Source organism: Sapajus apella, unplaced genomic scaffold, assembly GCF_009761245.1.
Source record: "Sapajus apella isolate SASKATOON/1434 unplaced genomic scaffold, GSC_monkey_1.0 scaffold27, whole genome shotgun sequence".
NCBI classification, from domain to species: domain Eukaryota; kingdom Metazoa; phylum Chordata; class Mammalia; order Primates; family Cebidae; genus Sapajus; species Sapajus apella.
In genome coordinates, this window is record NW_022436967.1 from 19,840,682 (window position 1) to 19,860,628 (window position 19,947).

At 38.2% G+C, this 19,947-nt stretch overlaps 1 protein-coding gene and 1 long non-coding RNA gene across 6 annotated transcripts in view; one reads left to right on the forward strand and one right to left on the reverse strand.

Annotated features, from left to right (window-relative positions):
* SYNPO2 (synaptopodin 2) overlaps nt 1-19,947 on the reverse strand; it is a 160,454-nt gene that overhangs the window by 38,538 nt on the left and 101,969 nt on the right. The window lies entirely within an intron of this gene.
* The window catches only part of LOC116560893, a 50,252-nt gene continuing 48,788 nt past the window's right edge, over nt 18,484-19,947 (forward strand). Inside the window, exon 1 of one of the 3 annotated variants that reach the window (XR_004273192.1) lies at nt 18,484-18,596. This is a non-coding gene — a long non-coding RNA (uncharacterized LOC116560893). The remainder of the gene's footprint in view (nt 18,597-19,947) is intronic. The other 2 variants (XR_004273193.1, XR_004273191.1) reach the window with 2 other exon arrangements.

Sequence of the window (19,947 nt, forward strand, 5' to 3'; positions counted from 1 at the left end):
AGAGTACCAACTCTGAAGGAACAAAATACAGGTTTCAATTGTGTTCCTCCAATGCTTACTGCCTGTCTGAGCTTAGATGAGTTACGCTACCATCCTGAGCTTTAGTCTTCTAAAGTGCTAATGAATTTTATTAGTCTAGATGTTTAATGAGAATTAGAAATAATGTGTGCAAAGTTCCATGATGAACCTACAGCTCAAAGAGGTGCTCAAGAAGGGACTGGTGAATTCAAATGTGTTGGCTTCCTACTTACACATACAAACACATAAACACACATGAAGGAAACATGACAAGTGAAAAGAGAAGCTATAAAACATGTATGAAACATCCGCATTTATTTTCCAATTTTATCCAGATATTTGACATCATCTCTTCATAATATAATGTTCTATCTCGCTCCATAATTACACATTTCATAACTGAAACGTGGAAGAAGACAAGCTTGTTTGTCATATTTCCCAGCACAAGTAATAATACAAATGACTAAATATTAGTGGTTTGTTTTCCTTGAGCATTTACTATGCCATGTCTTTTACATCCTTATATTATTTATCTCTACAAAATCTCTATTAGAAATATGTGTTCTCACTTGTACATGTAGAGTTGGACTGCCATTACCTTCATTTTATAAGTAAGAAAATGTTGAATCAGAAAATGTAGGTACTTTGCAAAGCTAGAACCAGAATTTGAATCCAGGAAATGTGACTCCAGAGCTTGTGTTTTTACCCACCACACAAATTACCTCTATGAACTGCCTAAACCATAGTCTAAATTCTCGATCAGGGAGCCCTAGAGTGAGGAGAGAAAAAGGAGAGGACAGTAGTGTAACAGTAATTGGCTGGGTGGGGAGGAAAGCTGGGAGGAGAGGGAAGGGAGGGGGCAGAAGAAGTGAAAGATTGCCTGGTTAGTCTATAAACCAGTGGTTGGGAAAGACCCGTTTTATTTTGTTTCATTTTCCTTCTTCTTCTTCTATTATTTTAGAGTTATATTTAAAATGTTTTTAAAGATTAAAAAATAGACGATATTATGACTCAATGTGTTACAAATTCAAAATAGGGTATAATTATCTGTCATAAACTGTGACTTGACACAAAATAGCTGTGTGAGCAGGTGATGTAATTCCTTTCCTTTGAAAACACTCCTTTAGAAACTGCATTCCACATATAATATATTAGACCCTGAGTGAGTTCTTACCCTGAAAATATTGTATTCCTTTTTAGTGTCTCCCAATCTAATCAGATCACATAACTAAGAGATATTGGTAATGTCAATAGTTACCAAATGCCATACTATGTTTCATTGCTTACTACCTTTTTATTTTGTTTTGTTTTGTTAATTTTTATTTTAGGTTTGGGGGTACATGTGAAGTTTTGTTACAGAGGTAAACATGTGTCACAAGGGTTTGTCATACATATTATTTCCTCACCAGGGAATTAAGTCCAGTACCCAAAAGTTATCTTTTCTGCTCCTCTCCCTCCTCCCAGCCCTCCCTATCAAGTAAACTCCTGTGTCTGTTGTTTCCTTCTTTGCATTTGTAAGTTCTCATCATTCAGCTCCCACTTATAAGGGAGAACATGCAGCTTTACCTTTAAAACATTTTTTATTTTAAACTGTTATTATGGGGTATGTGTGATATTTCGATACAAGCATATAATGTGTAATGATCAAACCCAGGGCAATTAGGGTATCCATCACCTCAAACATTTATCATTTCTTTGTGCCAGGAACATTTCAATTCCACTGTTTTAGTTATCCTGAAATATACAATAAATCATTGTTAACTATAGTCATCTTATTATGCCATAGAATACCAGATCTTACTCTTCTAGCTGCATTTTTGTACCCATCAACCACCTCCTCTTTACCCCCCTTCCCTCTCCTTCATCCTTCTCAGTCTCTGGTAACCACCATTCTACTCTCTATCTCTTTTATCCAAAAGAGGGGTAATAATGAATGCTGGCAAGCATGTGCAGAAAGTGGAACCCACATACCCTGTTGGTGGGAATGCAAATGAGTACAGTCACTATGAAGAACCATATGGAAGTTCCTCAGAAAATTAAAATTAGAACTATCCAACAATCCCACTGCTGGCTGTATATTCAATATAAAGGAAATCAGTATATTGAAGAGATATCTGCATTGCCAAGTTTATTGCAGCATGAGTCACAATAGCCAAGATATGGAATCAAACTTTGTCCATCAATGGATGAATGGATAAAGAAAAAGTGGTGCATGTACACAATGGAATATTATTCAGTCATAAAAAAGTGAAATCCTCTCATTTGCAACAACATGGATGAAGCTGTAAGGCATTATTTTAAGTGAAACAAGCCATGTGCAAAAAGATAAAGATCACTCATTCTCACATGTGGAGCTTACCATTTCTTGGTAAGCTTCTTTCCATGCCAGGAAAGATTTATTTTACCAACACTGAGTGAAACTGGAAAATTAAAACTCCTCTGGGAAATTTAACAACATTATTTACATTTCATAGACTAAATCTGAGAAGACTTTCAGCTATGCTAATTTAGTCATGTGAATAAGTAATTCTTGCCAAATTAAAAAAAAAAAAACAACTCAGTTTTCTCTTCTGTTGTTCTCTCTTCATTTTCAGGTCTTCCAAGACTGACTAGAAAGCAGGTATCAGATTTGAGTTCTCATCAACCTAATACATAATACATGAACAATTTTGTGGTATATGTATGGCATATCAATCACGCCAGCTTGCTATCAGGAGAACTAAATTTTTTCTCAGGAGCTGCATTTTCATGTATAATTCACTGACAAGTCCTGTTGGAAAATGTCAGAGTGAGTGATAAAAACAAGACAATCTCTTTCTTAAATTCCACTATTATAATCTATGGAAATAGATGGAAAAGAGAAAATTAGCATAAATTTGCCTATCATATGTGGGACTATTCTCAATCCATAGGCTGACGTCTCAGGGACCTGGCAATAACTAAGAGAGGATGAAAGAAATGATCGTGATCTCAGGCAACAATTACAGTTTCAGATGTTGTTGTTGTTTGACAGAAAATGTAGTCTACATGATCTAGCAACTCTTTCAGAAGCTCCAGGCTTTCCTCAATTTTCCACTTCAGGCGTTTTGCAAAACTACCTCATACCCATAAAACAAAGTTTAATAAGCATTCCCTCACCCCAACTGGCTCTTAAACCAAAGCCTTAGGTAAGTCTGTATTCTTCAACTAATACCAGAGGAATGGTCAGAGGATGCACAACAAGATGATAGTTGCTAAGATTTTAGAAATAAGTTCAAAATTCCACTTTTATAGGGCTTGCTATCCAGATCCTAAACACCAGCTTCAGCCCTTGGGGTTCAGCTCTACAAATCATGTGTCTAAATAATGAAAATAAAGTTAAAACTGTATATTTAAATCAGGTGACAGGTATACATTCAAATACACCATGATTTTTTATTATTCTACACTAAATACCTCAATTCAAGCTCATAACCTTCTCTCATGTTGGGTTTTGGTTTGAACATCATGACCTTTCCTCCTCTTGTCACCAAGATATTTCCAGACAAAAAAGTTTTCTTTTGGATGACTGTCTTTACCCTCAGAAACCAAGTCACCATAAAAGTAAAAAGTATTCATGGTAGCCACCCTGGAAACGTTCCTGGAGTAATAACTATCTTTGACAGCAATGAGAGCCCTAATCTGTGGGGCTGCATACTTAAGAATCTGCATACCAAAGTGATTCCACAGGCAGAAATGATGCTGCAATATAATTGCTATGAGCTGTTATAAAGCAGCCATCGTGATGCTAGAAAACTAAGTACAAATATGGAATGGTATTTCTGCTTTTCTTTCTTTCCTAAGAATGTAAGCATACTAGCTCTTTCGGGCAAACATTGATAGATCAACAGCAAAGTTAATACAAACGCCAAAGTTAGGGAGTAAACGCCATATTCTAAAATACATGAAAATCTTAACAACAACAAAAAGGCTCTGAAGATTGGGGGCCTCTCTGAAGGTGTAAAAAACTCTCATATGCTCAATGGGACTTAATGCCTCTGCTCTATTCAAGTAAAATAATGGACATTAATAATAACGATCTGCAGACATTTAAAATGTTTACATGATTTTTAGCAGACTGATTAGATGCAGAAAAACATGTGATACCTTTAGGAAAGAGTACACCCCAAATAGCTAAAAGAGGTTCTGATATTTAAAGCTATAATTGAACCTGAGGCATTTCTGCATTAATAAAGTAAAGGAACTGAATTAGAATCAGTACTGGAAGGTCCCAGATACCTTGCTTGTATTGCCATTTTTTCTGAAACTGTTCAGTTTCAGATATAAACGTCTTATGTACCCAACAAATATACCTGTCTGCAACATCCTGTTTTTCCATAGCTCTAGGCATCTGAAATTTTCCTGTATTTGTCTCAACTAGACGAATCAGTTTATTCTTCTAGTTTTCTCATGAATAAAACTACGGATAAAGAAGATATATGTACAATGAAAATTTTTCTCCAAACGACAGGAGTAGAGACTTTTAAAAAATTCATAAGTTCTATTATTTTGCTATGGATTTGCAGCTATTAGTAAACTGAAGATCTTATGTTAATTCTGTCACCCAACTCATGTGGCTTTGAGCAAAGTATTTAAGCTCTGAGGGAATCATTTTCCACATCTCCAGATTCCTAATTCTATACTTTGTCAAGCAATGATACATATAAAATACATACATATATGATACATAAGATACATTCTTTCCATTTTGGAAAGAATCTTATAAAATTGTCATCAAAGTTTTAATTTAAAAAGTATCAACCGTAAAAATTTATAAATATTTTTCATAGTTTTAATTCAAGAAAGTTAAGGTGGCAGCACTGAACATTTACTGTAGCAGGGTATTAGGGGAAAAGACAGCACCAATAATCTCTTCACATGATTGAGAGAATATCTACCTCCCCAGCCACAGCACATACTGAGAGGTTTGATTGACCAAAAAAACTGGCTGGTGCAGGAGCCATGGGGATTTAATCATATCAGAAAGACTGCCCTTCAGGGAAGGATGGGTTTAAATGATCACTTTCAAAGCTTTTTTTTAATTAACTAGAATTTCATTTAGGCCATCATCAGTATTTAAGAATATGTGATCTATAGAAGCAATTATTAAATATTTTGGTCTTAGAAACTATTTAGACTGTTAAAAATAATTAAGGACTTCAAAGATACTCTGTTTTGAGTTCTGTCTATTGGTATTTACCATAGTAGATATCAAAAATAAGAAATTTTAAATTTTAATTAAATTTAACACACCCACTGTATGTCAACAGAAGTAATATGTTTTTTATGAAAAATAAACCACATTTTATAAAACAGGTAATGTAGTGAGAATGGAGGTATTGTTTTCCACTTCTGTAAATCTATTTATTTATTTATTTAAGATGGGGTCTCACTCTGTCACCCAGGTGGAGTGCAGTGGCGCAATCTCAGCTCACTGCAAACTGCAGCTCCCAGGTTCAAGCAATTCTCCTGCTTCAGCCTCCTGAGTAGCTCTGATTACAGGCATGCGCCATCATACCCAGCTAATTTTTGTATTTTTAGTAGAGACAAGATTTGACCACGTTGGTCAAGCTGGTCTTAAACTCCTGAACCCAAGTGATCCACCCACCTCAACCTCCCAAAGTGCTGGGATTACAGGCATGAGCCACTACACCTGGCCTGTAAATCTCTTTAATATCTGAGCTCAAAAGAAGACAGCTGGATTCTCAGACGTGCTTTGCATTCAGTCTGTTGTGATGTGTTGATTGAAACGCATGAAGAAAATTGAGCCTCACACAGTTACATAGTTGGAAAAGGAGGAGTACATTAATAGCCTTATAGGGTAATTTTCTATGTTCTTCTTTGATACTACATTGAATTCAACAAGCAATAGTTCCCAAAGTTGAGGTGCAGAATCTAAAACCATAGGAATAAAATTTTCATACTCTGTTAATTCAAAAAAATCTATTGTCCATTTGCATTTTGAATACATCTTTTATGCATGTGTGACTTTGTTACATTTGAAATGGTCATTTGGAAAATATCGATTCACTGAGTTATGTGGATCTTCCAAATGTTGACACATTTCATTATACAATATCAAAAAATCACCCTCAATATCACTAATGATCTCATCAGAGAAGCGTTTAAGTATTGGGATACTGTCAAATTCACAGTGGCAGATAAGAGTTTCTCAAAATTTTAAATTTCCCTTGAAAGTTCAAATATTGTCAGTTGTTTCTCTTAAAGGGGCAGATGGAGTTTGCTTATTTTCTAGAAAATATCTGCTGAATATCCAGGTCTGAATAACCATATTTTATCTGTCATTCTTTAAAGTAAAAATGATGTCCCATAAATTTAAAAAAATGGCTCGTATGGCTTGAAATTCAAACAATTTTGTACAAATGCCCCTTGAGGTAAATATGCATTTCAGTATTCAGCCAAAGTGCTTTATATGTACATTTCATTTTGTCACACAGAGTATTAAACAGATGTGCACTCAAGATTTAATAAAAATCAAATTTTAATTGCTTCATCAGGATATCCTTCTGTGAAACTGGCATCATATTTTTTAAGCCAAATGTATGATAGTGAGGAACACAAAAGCCCCTGGTACATTTATCTCTCTCAGTCTTGAATGCTAAGGTGCAAGTGGTTTCAGCCACCATTGTTTTTGCACCATCTGTGCGAATGTCAACATGGTGAAAAGACAAATTACACCTTAGTATTATTACAAAAATTATTTTGGCCTGAAAGTATCTCAGAGACCACCAGAGGTCTGCAGATGACACTTTGAGAATAACTGATTTAAAGGGTCAGGGATTCCATGTGTAAGCCTTCCTGGGTATCTGAGTTGGACAGGAGGAAATTCCATTGAAGGCAATGCAAAAACAAGTAGAAGTAAGGTCTGACTTAGGGAAGAAAGGCTGACAGAAACCAGAAAAGGCTGCCTTTTAAGAACCATGTGCTGCTATTTACAATAGCAAAGACTTGGAACCAACCCAAATGCCTATCAATGATAGACTGGATAAAGAAAATGTGGCACATATACACCATGGAATACTATGCAGCCATAAAGAAGAATGAGTTTATGTCCTTTGAAGGGACATGGACGAAGCTGGAAGGCATCATTCTTAGTAAACTAACACAGGAACAGAAAATCAAAACCGCATGTTCTCACTAATAAGTGGGAGTTGAACAATGAGAACACATGGACACAGGAAGGGGAACATCACACACTAGAACCTGTCGAGGTCAAGTGTACGAGGGGAGGGAGAGCATTAGAACAAATACATAATCCATGCAGGGCTTAAAGCCTAGATGACAGGTTGATAGGTGCAGCAAACCACCATGGCACATGTATATCTACGTAACAAACCTTCATGTTCTGAACATGTATCCTGGAATTTAAAGTAAAATTTAAAAATATATATTGGAAGAAAAAAAGCAAAGAACCATGTGCTAAAAGAGCATGACTAAAACCAACAATCAAATCAGGCTAAAAATCACTCTGGAGACGCCGGCAGGAGGAATGGAGAGGCAAAGAGTTTCAGCCTGGTTCTGCAGATTAAGTCTATAGAGAACTGATCAGGCGCAGTGGCTCATGCTTGTAATCCCAGCACTTTTGAAGGTTGAGGCAGGTGGATCACTTGAGATCAGGAGTTCAAGACCAGCCTGACCAACATGGTGAAACCCCATCTCTACTAAAAATACTGAAGTTAGCCGGGCATGGTGGCAAGCACCTGTAATCCCAGCTATTCGGGAGGCTGACACAGGAGAATTACCTGAATCCAGGAGGCAGAGGTTGCAGTAGACCAAGAGGTACACTGCACTCCAACCTGGGTGACAGACCGAGACTCCATCTCAAAAAAAAAAAAGTCTATAGAAAGGAGAGGAAGGGGAGAGAAAATCTTCGCCAAGCTACTATATCAAGGTTACTTTGGAAATAGCTCCCTTTAGTTTCCAAACTACCAGCTAGTTGAAATTCTTTAAAAGCTAAGACTACAACACAAAGATCTTTGTATCTCCCACAACCTGATGTATGCCTTGCACGTAGTAGACCTGCAATAAATACATGCTGAAAAAAATGACAATATGAGAAGATTGAATTTTACCCAAAAGTCTGTCTCAACTTTTCTCAATACCTGGGTCCACAGGCACTCCTAAACCTATTACTTTCTACCTATTATTTTTTCATAGTCTCTTTTAGGGTATGAGATTAGTACACAAGTATTGTAATACATAGGGAATTCCCAGCGCATTTGTGGAAAAGATTTGCTCCTATTGAATGTTGGACATCAGAGACACCTGAGTCTTCCCCAGCAAAGGCAACGGTCCCACCAGGACTCATTAAGTAACTCCACAGCTGCTCCTGCCAATCACTATATTTCGCCATCATTCTTCTGGCCCCATGAGAGAGGTAAGGTCAAAAGGCAATCAGTAAAACTTAAAAATGATCACTGTGTAAGCTTGGTTGCAATTTATGGAGATAAACACTTGCATCAAAGCAGAGTGAGGCGCTGGAGCAGAGGCAGTACGCAGGTGCTGCTGCACCTCCTATGCACTCTGCTGGTCTTGGCAGGTCTGTGTGAGCTGAGCTGGGCTGTGGCAGTGATTTCCAAATTCTGTACTTCAAGAAGGGAAACAAGGGTCATGCCAAGTGTCCTTGGTGTCCATGTAAATGTTCTGTTAATGCGTTTTAAAACCAGTCATGCTCCCTGCTGTGATTGACTAATAGCTCTCCTATTTATTTCAGATTGAGGAGAGCCTGCATGAATGTCAGCATCTTGCCAAAAAGATCCTGGGCCAGTGCTAGCTAAGGAGAGCCTTAGAGGCAGGCAAGAACCCTTAGCTACTGTCTCTCTTCACTCAGCCAGGGGTCTGTGTTGAATTTATGCAAGGAAATGGAGTTGTAGCTTAAAGCTTTGCTTAAGTTACCTTATTTGATTAGTTAATTATACTACATATTAACTGACTGTCTTTTATATGACATACGGTGTTATGGGTTCTAAATTGAAATAATGAATAATACTCTCTTGAGTCTTATAGTCTATTTATTTATTTGTTTATTTATTTTGAGACGAGTGTCACTCTGTCACCAGGCTGGAGTGCAGTGGCACAATCTCGGCTCACTGCAACCTCTGCCTCCTGGGTTCAAGTGATTCTTTTGCTTCAGCCTCCTGAATAGCTGGGATTATGGGCTAAAATGTATAAGAGAGTAGAGAACCACAACTCAACATGATAATTTATATGATTAAAGTAAACACAGTATACAATGGAAGCACATAGCACATAGCAGGCAAGGCTTCTTGAAGAAGGTGGTGTCTCCTTGATATGGTTTGGCTCTGTGTCCCCACCCAAACCTCATCTTGAAGTGTACTCCCATAATTCCCACATGTTGTGGAGGGACCTGGTGGGAGATAATTGGAGTTATGGGGGCAATTTCCCCATATAGTTCTCGTGGTAGTGAATAAGTCTCATGAGATCTGATGGTTTTATCAGTGGTTTCTGCTTTTGCATCTTCCTCATTTTCTCTTGTCGCTGCCATGAAAGAAGTGCCTTTCGCTTCCCGCCATGATTCTGAGGCCTCCCTAGCCATGTGGAACTGTAAGTCCAATTAAACCTCTTTTTCTTCCCATTCTGGGGTATGTTTTTATCAGCAGTGTGAAAATGGACTAATACACTCCTAAAAGACAAATTAATGTGAGCCTCATGCAGTGGGGCAAGGGAAGTCGGAGAGGCAAAGGCGTGGAGCTCAACACATAGTAAATGCTCAGTCCCTGCTTACTGGATGACCTATGTTTTCACAACAGAATACTATAGTATCTAATAGAGTACTCAGAACAATTACTATGTAGGTGAGCTGACAGGTGCAACCCTACAAAATGTTATGGAGAAAAACCCATCCCTGCTACTCAAGGTGAGGCTCATAGACCCTCAGCACTGGAATCACCTGGAGGCTTGTGAGAAGCACAGAATCTCAGCCCCCAACCCAGACTTACCAAATCAACATCTGTGTTTTAACAAGATCCCCAGGTGATTTGTATATACATTAGTGTTTGAGACTGTGCTGTACTAAAGGCTAATAAACTATTAATGGTCTTCCATTATAATATGGTGGTTAATAACTTCTGGTGAATATCAGACTTTCCTGGGGAGGACTTTCAAAGTGCAGAACCCTGATCTTATTCTCCTGCCTTCTATGGAATCCAATTCTTAGAAGCAAGAACCTGGGCATTTGCATTTTAATGAGCTTCCCCAGGTAATTCTGAGGTCCATTATTTGAAAAAACATGATGTTATTTTCTATAAGACACTTTAGGGAAATATTTTGGGGGCCAATCAATTATGTTTGCATGTGCGTGTGAAATAGGCAAATCTTTACTGAGTACCTGAGTGACTTTCCTACAAAGAAACATATTATTAATTCTACTGAGCTTCAAATAATCATACTCTTCAAGGAGACTAGAAGATGCGTCTATGATCATTATTTTAAGATTTTTTGGCATGTCCTTTTATTTAAACGACATGCTTTTTATTGTTTTGAAAGCAAAGGTATTCCAAAGCCAAGACTCTCTGGGTTAGAAGTGGCAAACTTAATGGAAGCTGGTGTGCTGCTGAAGACTGACTACACATGCATAAAAACTATAGCCCAAATTTTATCCCTAGGCAGATCATGCTTGCCAACAACTAGCTCTTCAAAAATATTTTGTATTGCCTGCAGGCATACAAAAATCTTTATGAAGCATTTGATAATATTTGTGTTAGTTGTACAATGTGAATGTAACCATACATTCAAATTCTGGTTTATCGTATCTATAATTTTTATTAATTCTCTACCTGATCACAAAATTTAACATGTTGAAGACAAGGGGTTTTCATTTGTTCTTGATTTTCGTTTGAAACTAAATATGATGAAATTTCCATTTCCTCTCTATTATTACATAAACCCGAAGCAGAGAGATGGAATTACTAAGTGCTTGTTTTATAGAAAAAAATGATCTCCACATTAATTAAATTAGTTGTAAATAATATGGCATATTCTAATATTTGAAGGAAATGGAGCAATTTAATGGCACATAAGTATATTAAAGTATTCCAATAAGAGTTAAAGTTCAGCAAAAAAAAAAAACAACATTTTACTTAACCCAAGCAAACTACACAGCATCATATATAAATTATGCTTTTTAGGAAATAAACATATTAATTTCTTGAGATGAACTTTTATAATCTTAAAAATTGCTTGTAAAACAAAATGTAAGTAATGTTGAGTCTCCTCATATTGCTACAAAACAATTTGGATTTCAATGAAAACATCAAATACCTTCCCTATTTTTTTTCAAGTAAATGTTTTGGCAGCCATCTTTCACAATAATATATCATAATCTCTGTTACTATTTAATCTCATTTACATTTGCTAAGACATTTCATTCAAAGCTTGCTTTGCCAAGTAAAAATAAGCCTGTGCAATTTAAACCAATGCACTTGCAAATTTCCACTGCTCATCTCCCCTCAGTTTTGAAGGCATTCATTCATTCATCAAGTACCGACTACCTCCAGCAGCAGGTAGTGTTCTAGACCTGCCTTTCCCAGGACAGACCCATGAAGAACTGGCAATTAGATTCCCATCTTAAGAGACTGGATGTCTGACATTCCTTGATAATCACAGATAATCACCAGTACCTACAGTTAGAGGGGCACTAAACACATCAGGATTGACTTCATCCAACAAGTAAGTATTAAGCACCTAGTATGTGCAAGGTACTGTACTATGAAATTTATGAAGATGAATATGGTAGAGTTCCTGAACAAAGCCTCTCAGAAATGGAAAGCTATTGCATTCTCTGCTGCAAAATTAGTCTCCCATTTGTGTTCCATTTATTTGTCTGTATTCCCTTCCTCCTCCTCTGGAAAATAATAATGTATCTTACAAATTTTTCATGAGTCTACATCTATGATCCATTCCCATATATTCCTTCATTAACACATATATATTTGACATGTTCATATTCCTTAAAAGAAAATACATGCAGCAAAAGTATGAGACGATGTTGTACGTATATAAACGTATAAGTAAACCTTTTGTCGGTCCCCCAATATCAGTGGTTAAAAAACACTAAAATCCATATTAAAATAGGAAAGGATGTGATTGTAGGAAATGTGAGTGACACTCCTAGCACTAGGAGCTAAGACATAAACATGAAGACCAACATCAGGGTGGCTTGACCCTGGTGCCACTGATGAGTGGAATGTGGATTTTGGTTCCCAAGAGTGAAGTTGTTGCCTGATAAGTGATGAACAGAGTATTATGAAATACATGTTTTGATTTATGCCATATAAGCATATGACCATGCCACATATAAGGCTTATAGACATAAATCTAAGTAAGTACTTTATGTGGCCTCTATTGCTCAATTATATATATGTGGAGAGAGAGAGAGTTTTTCTCTTGTTGCCCAGGCTGGAGTGCAATGGTGTGATCTTTGCTTACTGCAACCCCTGCCTCCCTGGTTCAAGGGATTCTCCTGCCTCAGCCTCCTGAGTAGCTGGGATTACAGGCATGCACCACAATGCCCGGCTAATTTTGTATTTTTAATAGAGACTGGGTCTCTCAGGCTGGTCTCAAACTCCTGACCTCAGGGGATCTGCCCGCCTCAGTCTCCCAAATGCTGGGATTACAGGCATGAGCCACTGCGCCCGGCCTATTGTTCAGTAATTTTAAAGTCAAACTACCGGATCAAATCACTTTGTTTTATGTTTTGTTTTTCTCTTGACATTTCAGGATGATCCTTTTCTCTTATGCCTTCTATTTTTTTTAAGTTAGTAGTAAAATTAGTAGTAAAATAGTACTATGCATATATATATATATATATGTATGTATATATATATATCTTTGCATACCTTTTTTGTTTTAGGGATTTGGGGGCTCCTCATTCTTGTGTGTGTGTGTGTTTGTGAGAGAAAGAGAGAGAGAGAGAGGGAGGAGGAGAAGAGGAGACGAGATAAGGGGATGGGAGGGGAGGGAAGGGGAGGGCACGAGAGGGAATTGTTTGTAAGCCTCTTGACATTAGAGACCATGTCTTTCTACCTGGTACAAAGAGCCAAGTGCATTGCCTAATGTGATGTCCACAACCCTTAGAAGTCCTGAAATGTAATGAAAACAATAGTAAAATAAAATTGCAACAAACCAAGAAATTAAGTGTACCCGAAGAAATATGAGGTAATTTAGGATGGTCACAAAAATTGTTAAAAGCATACAACAAAGAAAAACTTGGTTGATAATAAATGTAAGATTGAAAGATAAATGTAATTAGAGAGACCATGTCTTCGTGTTGCAATACCCTTGGCTATGCAAGATGACCGTTGCTCTCAACAGCTAAATTGGAGCAGCTACTTTCAGATGGATCCATATAAAAATAAAATATTACAAGTGTTATAAAGGAAATAAAAAAATAAACAGCCTGCTTTTTGGGGGGTTATCTAACTTTAATTCATTGTTTTATATACAATTATTAGTGATGCTTACCAGCTATTTAATTTATTAGCCTCCTCTTTTGATATTGATTTTTTTTTTTTTTGAGATGGAGTCTTACTCTGTCACCAGGCTGGAGTGCAGTGGCGTGATCTCGGCTCACTGCAACCTCCGCCTCCTGGGTTCAAGCAATTCTTCTGCCTCAGCCTCCCGAGTAGCTGGGACTACAGGTGCGCACCACCACGCCCAGCTGAGTTTTCTATTATTTTTAGTGAAGACAGGGTTTTACCATGTTAGGATGGTCTCAATCTCTTGACCTCATGATCCGTCCACCTTGGCCTCCCAAAGTGCTGGGTTGTGTCCAGCCGATATTGACATTTTTAAATGGGATAAGTACAATAGATTGTGAGTCTGTCATATTTTTGTTCCCAAAATGCATTCCTTTATTTTCCCTATAAGGCAGTTGTAGTTTATCAATCCTAAGAACTTGATAGTCAAATAATTTCTCTTAGTAATCCCCAAGGCTTCCATGAGCATATTTCTGGTGCTGACAGCCAAGAAAATAATTTGGGGGTCTTTCTCCATAGCTAGGAGATTCTTTGGTGTTTTGGTTATATACACAAATTCACTGGTAACTTTGTGTTATCATAAAATAATAGTTCACTCCTATCCCTAACAGTGTTCATTGTGCTTTCTTTTCCTCAAACATACTGATTCCATCTTGAACAACTTCATCAGTGTGTCCTTTTGGCTTCATGGGTTATAAAAAGTGTAAGAAAAGCCAGGGTTAGGGCACCAACTCTCACACCTTCATGTTCAGGCTTATCTCTAAGTAGCTGTTTTCTATTGTTTACTGCTGATGGTGTGAGGGTGAGTGTGGCATGGGTGAGCTGCAGCTTCCTTTGCTAAGGAAGCAGACACCTTTGCCTTTCTGTTGCCCAGCAGCCTCTGGCTGGAGCTCAGACACCTCAGTTTCTCTGAATGGATAGAAAGCTGTTCAATAGGAGACCATTTATTATCTTTATAGAATGTAATAATCATAGTTACTGAATATTCCAACTGGATTTTAATGTCCCTAGACTAGCTCAGTGTTAATGCTACTTCAAAACAATCATTTAATTGTTCTCGGCAACTGTTTGCACGTACTGTTTTCTAAGGGTAGATATTTATTTGCCATTTTTAAACTTTTGTCTCTTATGAGGAAAGGTACTTTTGAACAATTTCCACAAACGTACTGACTTGGAAATGCCGAACCCTGAGTTAGAGATAGAGAAAGCCGAAAAACAAAGCAATTTGCTCTGAGGAATTTCTTGAAGGATTAGGAATTTGTGGGAACAGTAAAGGTGAATGTAGGGCCAAAACCAGGAAGGCTTGTTGAAGGTCTAAGAACACAGTAGACCCTCTCAGTGCAATTTCCTATTCCCCACAGCCATGCGAATATCCTTTATTTACCCTACAGGCCACCAGGGACAGTTGAGGTGGAAAATAGGGGGTGAAATGAATGATTAACTACCGGATCTTGAAATTCCCTCTTAAAGCTGTTTCCTGTCTGGACTCCCAGAGCTCTGGCAGCTGGACTTTATATCTTTCTAGAGGGAGAATGGAAGATTCTGATTAGCCAGTCAATTAAAATAGTGATATTAGGGTTTTGCCAAGAAACAACTCAGCCTGACTCCCCTAGAGTAAGCAGAGAGCCAAGGACATCAGTTTTAATCTAAAGGAAAACCTGTACTATAAAAGACACATACTAAAAAAGCAGAACGCAAACATAGAGACTATACTGGGAGAGAAAAATGTCAAAAAAATTTTATTACTAATGTCTCCAGAATGACATCAAATCATGAAACAGAAATAGAATGACACAAAAAAGAATGAGAAGGATTTTGGGCAATTAAAACTCTTTTAGCAGAAATGAACAGTTGAGTAGAGAATTTGGAAGGTGATGTTGAGAAAATTTACTAGAGTCTCCTGAAACCTTACAAGTTTGAATAGCAATTAAATGGTTTGGCTCTATGTCCCCAGATAAATCTCATCTCAAATTGTAATCCCAGGTCCCAAGGAAGGGAAGTGATTGGATTATGCGGGCGGTTCCCCCATGCTGTTCTCATGGTAGTGAGTTCTCATGAGATCTGACAGTTTTCCGTGTTTGGCAGTTCCTCCTTCACAGCACTTCTCTCTCCTGCCACCCTGTGAAGTAAGTGCTTTCTTCCCCTTTGGCTTTTGTCATGATTGTAAGTTTCCTGAGGCCTCCCCAGCCATGTGGAACTGTGAGTCCATTAACTCTCTCTCCTTCAGAAATTACCCAGTCTCGAGTATTTCTTTATAGCAGGGTGAACGCAGACTAATACAGCAAGACAAAAAGGTAAAAGTAGAAGGAAAAAGCTAAGAAAATTAGAGAGGATGCATACAAATGGTTCAACATCTAAATAGAAATTTCAGAATGAGAAAACAGATAATGAAACAAGTCATTAAATAATTCCAGAAAGTTTCTCATAATTGAAGGTAGCATTGCTGGATAAAAAGGGCTTTCACAATGGATGAAAATAGACACAAATCAGTAGCCTAGAATATACCTAGAATGCTACACTCAGATAAATTATCAATGAGGTATGAGAGTAGAATAAAGATACTATCAAATATACCCAGTCTCAAAAAATTCAGCTCTTATCACTCGTTCTTAGGAAGCAACTGGATGAAGGGAACCATAAAAATGAGGAAGAAAAACCAGAGAAATAGAGATCCAACTCAAGAGAGAAAAAAGAGAAATCCCCAGGCTGATTAAAAAGAGACTCCAGGAAGACAGCTGTGCACCTGGCAAAGAGAGCTACCAACTTAAATTAGAGGAGGGCAAAAGACTCCAGGAAAGATGGCTACAAAACCAATGACACTGGCTGGGTGTGGTGGCTCACACCTGTAATCCCCGCACTTTGGGAGGCCAAGGCAGGCAGAACACAAGGTCAGGAGTTCGAGACCAGCCTGGCCAACATGGTGAAACCCCATCTCTACTAAAAATACAAAAATTAGCCAGGCATGGTGGTGTGTGCCTGTAGTCCCAGACACTTGGGAAGCTGAGACAGGAGAATTGCTTGAACTGGGGAGGCAGAGGTTGCAGTGAGCTGAGATCACAGCATTGCACTCCAGCCTGGGTAACAGAGCAAAACTCAATCTCAGAAAAAAAAAAAAAAAAAAAAGGATGATATTGGTAGCACCTGTGATATATTTTAAAACATCAGGAGGACAGTTAGATGGAGTGAGCTGGGGGATGAATTAATGACAAATACTTAGAAAACTAAAATCTTGAAGAGAACGACAATTATTAATTATAAGGAGAAAATAATTTGTGCAGGAAAGGGAAAAGTACTCCTAACATACTACCTGGCTAAGCTTGGTAATCTAAGCACTGAATAGTGATTCAATCAATATATAATTATATTGAGAGGATGGGGGGCACCAGGGAATCATATGAACTTGAAGCAGGGACTGAAGAAGGGTAACAGAATATGTATCTTCATTTTCCATAGTGGTACAGCAATGAATAATGAATAATTTTTACAACTGAGAAAATCAAGAAATCACACAGATGTAGATTTTAGAAATAAGAAGAAAATTAGCCACAGGTAAAAAGAAAATGTTTTGCCTTTGGGAAATCCAAAATTGATGGTTTTTCATAACAAGTATTTTAGGACTATTTGACTCTTTAAACTAGGTATACGTAACTTTGATAAAGAATAAGAACTAAATTTTTAAAAGCATCATGACTTTTCACCAAATCCTTGCCTTTTTGGTATTTTGGCTTCTAGGTATACTGGATTTGAGTAACTATGAATTTAAACTTAAACTCTGTACAAATAAAAAATTGCCTTGACTTTCTAAAAGTTCTGCTGCATAATATTAAATAATCTATGTACTATGGACACGAAGGGTTAAATAGCTACTTGCCAATTTCTTCAGTTAACAATGAGTATCTACTTAAGGACAATATTAAAGTGCTGTTTTTATTTCAGTGTCTGTCCTGAGTATAGAAGCCAGTATCTAAATATAAACATATAAATATATCTGTGTCTTGGGTACAAGGCTATGTTTGATTTAAGATTTTGAGGTGGAGAAGCAATTTTCCTTTCTCGCTTACATTTTTTTTTTCTGTCAATTGATCCATTCTTCTTTTAACTATGTACGGAAGGGCTATAGGGCCAGGAAACTGCACAGCTTCAAGGGGGCATGACTACATTAGACACGTGTTAATGGCACCTCTTGTGGGGCACAAAGCCAAGGAGAAAACAAACAGTAGGTATGAAAAGGGAGAGACTTTTTACCACTTGAGAGGGAAGTGTGAGGGTAGAAGGAACAGCCATGTGGGCCTGGCATGGTGGCTCGCACCTATAATCCCAGCACTTTGGGAGGTTGAAGTGGGTGGATCATGAGGTCAGGAGTTCGAGTCGAGCCTGGCCAACATGGTGATACTCTGTCTCTACTAAAAATACAAAAAATTAGCTGGATGTGGTGGTGGGTGCCTGTAGTCCCAGCTACTTGGGAGGCTGAGGCAAGAGAATTGCTTGAACCTGGGAGGTGGAGGTTCCAGTGAGCCAAAATCACACCACTGCACTCCAGCCTGGTGACAGAGCAAGACTCTATCTCAAAAAAAGAAAAGAAAAAAGAAAGAACGGCCATGTGGAGTAGAAATTCTACAATGGAGAGCTCAAATGTAACTTCACTGCACTCATTTGAAACCCTAGACCTAATAGATTTGTGCTCCAGTGACTGCTTTCAGGTGGTTAGAGGTTTTGTAGACTTATGTCTCAGCAGATGTCAAAAGAGAGAGAAAAAGAAAAGAAAGAAAGAACAGCAGGAAGACATGGACCCTCTCTGCAAATGATATAACTGAATTCTAAGAAGTGGAATTAAATGTTTTATTTATTTCAACTTGCTAATCTTTGCTTCCTCTCTCTCCTGTCCACCTCCCTTCCCCTTTCTCCTGGAATCCAGCCCTGGCAACTCAGATAGTGATGAGGTCATGGGCTCCAAAATATGGCCATGGTATGAAGGTGGCAGCACAAATTTTTAAACAACATTTCAGCACCACGCCACATTGCTGAGAAGGAAGCCTGTGTAATGTGAGCAACTATAGCTCATGCTATTTTATTAATCCTGGGTGATGATCCCTGGGGTTGCATTACTCATGTGTGTGTCTGTCTCTGTATGTGTGTCTGTGGGTGTCTTCTGCTGTTTCCTATTTTATATGGCAGTCATCAAGAATTCTTCCGCAGCTTGGACATATCAAAGGGAGAGGGGGCTCTCACCTATCATTAGCAAAGTCTTTGACATTAAAAGCAATGAAAGGGTAAAGGAGAATGACCCTCTCTGACCCAGGAAAATGAAGGACAGGTTATCTCAGTCGGTTGCAAGTGCTCTTTTTCCTTCACAATGAAACAATGCCTCACATCTCACATCCCCTACCTGTGTCAGAGCTTCCTTTTTATTACCTCATTAAGTCAGCAAACTTGCTACCTGGTGGAAATGATTGACGGGGTGATAACAGGAAGGCCCTCTTGCTCATGTTGCAGCAAAGAGAGTGGCTCACATTGAGCCATGATCATGTCACACACTCCAGCCTAGGTGATGGAGTGGCTCTGATTTGCTTATTAAAGAAGCCTTGCTTTTCTCTCAGATAAACCCGTGGTCAGGAGCTCCTTTCTGTTTAAAAAACCACTCCCTAAAGCTCCTTTAACTTTTCCTTTGCCAGTTTCTTCAGAGTATAGATGACTTCTTGGGCAAAAACATGGTGGTATTGAACATCTCTACTTCAAAACCTTTAAAAAGTACCAGGCAGTGCAAAACCCTGAAGATAGCAGTGGATAAAAAGGAAACTAGTATCTACCCTATGTGCCTCAGAATGTCCTTCTGTCTTCAAAGTTGATTTATCCTTCAAATCCCAGATCAATGAGGTCCTTGCCTGATTATTCTCCTGTACTTTTCCGGAAAAGGTATTATTAATCTATGAACTCAGTAAAAATTACTTTGTAGTCCTGGCAACATAGCAAGATCCTATCCATACATACATACATACATACATACATACATACGAAGTAGCTGGTTGTGGTGGTATGCACCTGTATCCCTCTTTTGGTACTTTATATTATACTTATTAGATAATGTGTTATTTCTACTATCTTTACAAAAGCAGAAGCCTTATTTTAATCTTATTTTCCAGGCTGGGCACCATGGCTCACTCCCAGCACTTTGTGAGGCTGAAGCAGGAGGATCATTTTAACCCAGGAGCTTGACACCAGCCTGGACAACATGATGAAACCCCGTCTCTACAAAAAATACAAAAACATTAGCTGAGCGAAGTGGCATGTGCCGATAGTCTGAGCTACTTGGGAGGCTGAGGTGGGAAGATCACTTGATCCTGGGAGGTCAAGACTGTGGTGAGCCATGATGGTGCCACTGCACTCCAGCCTGGAG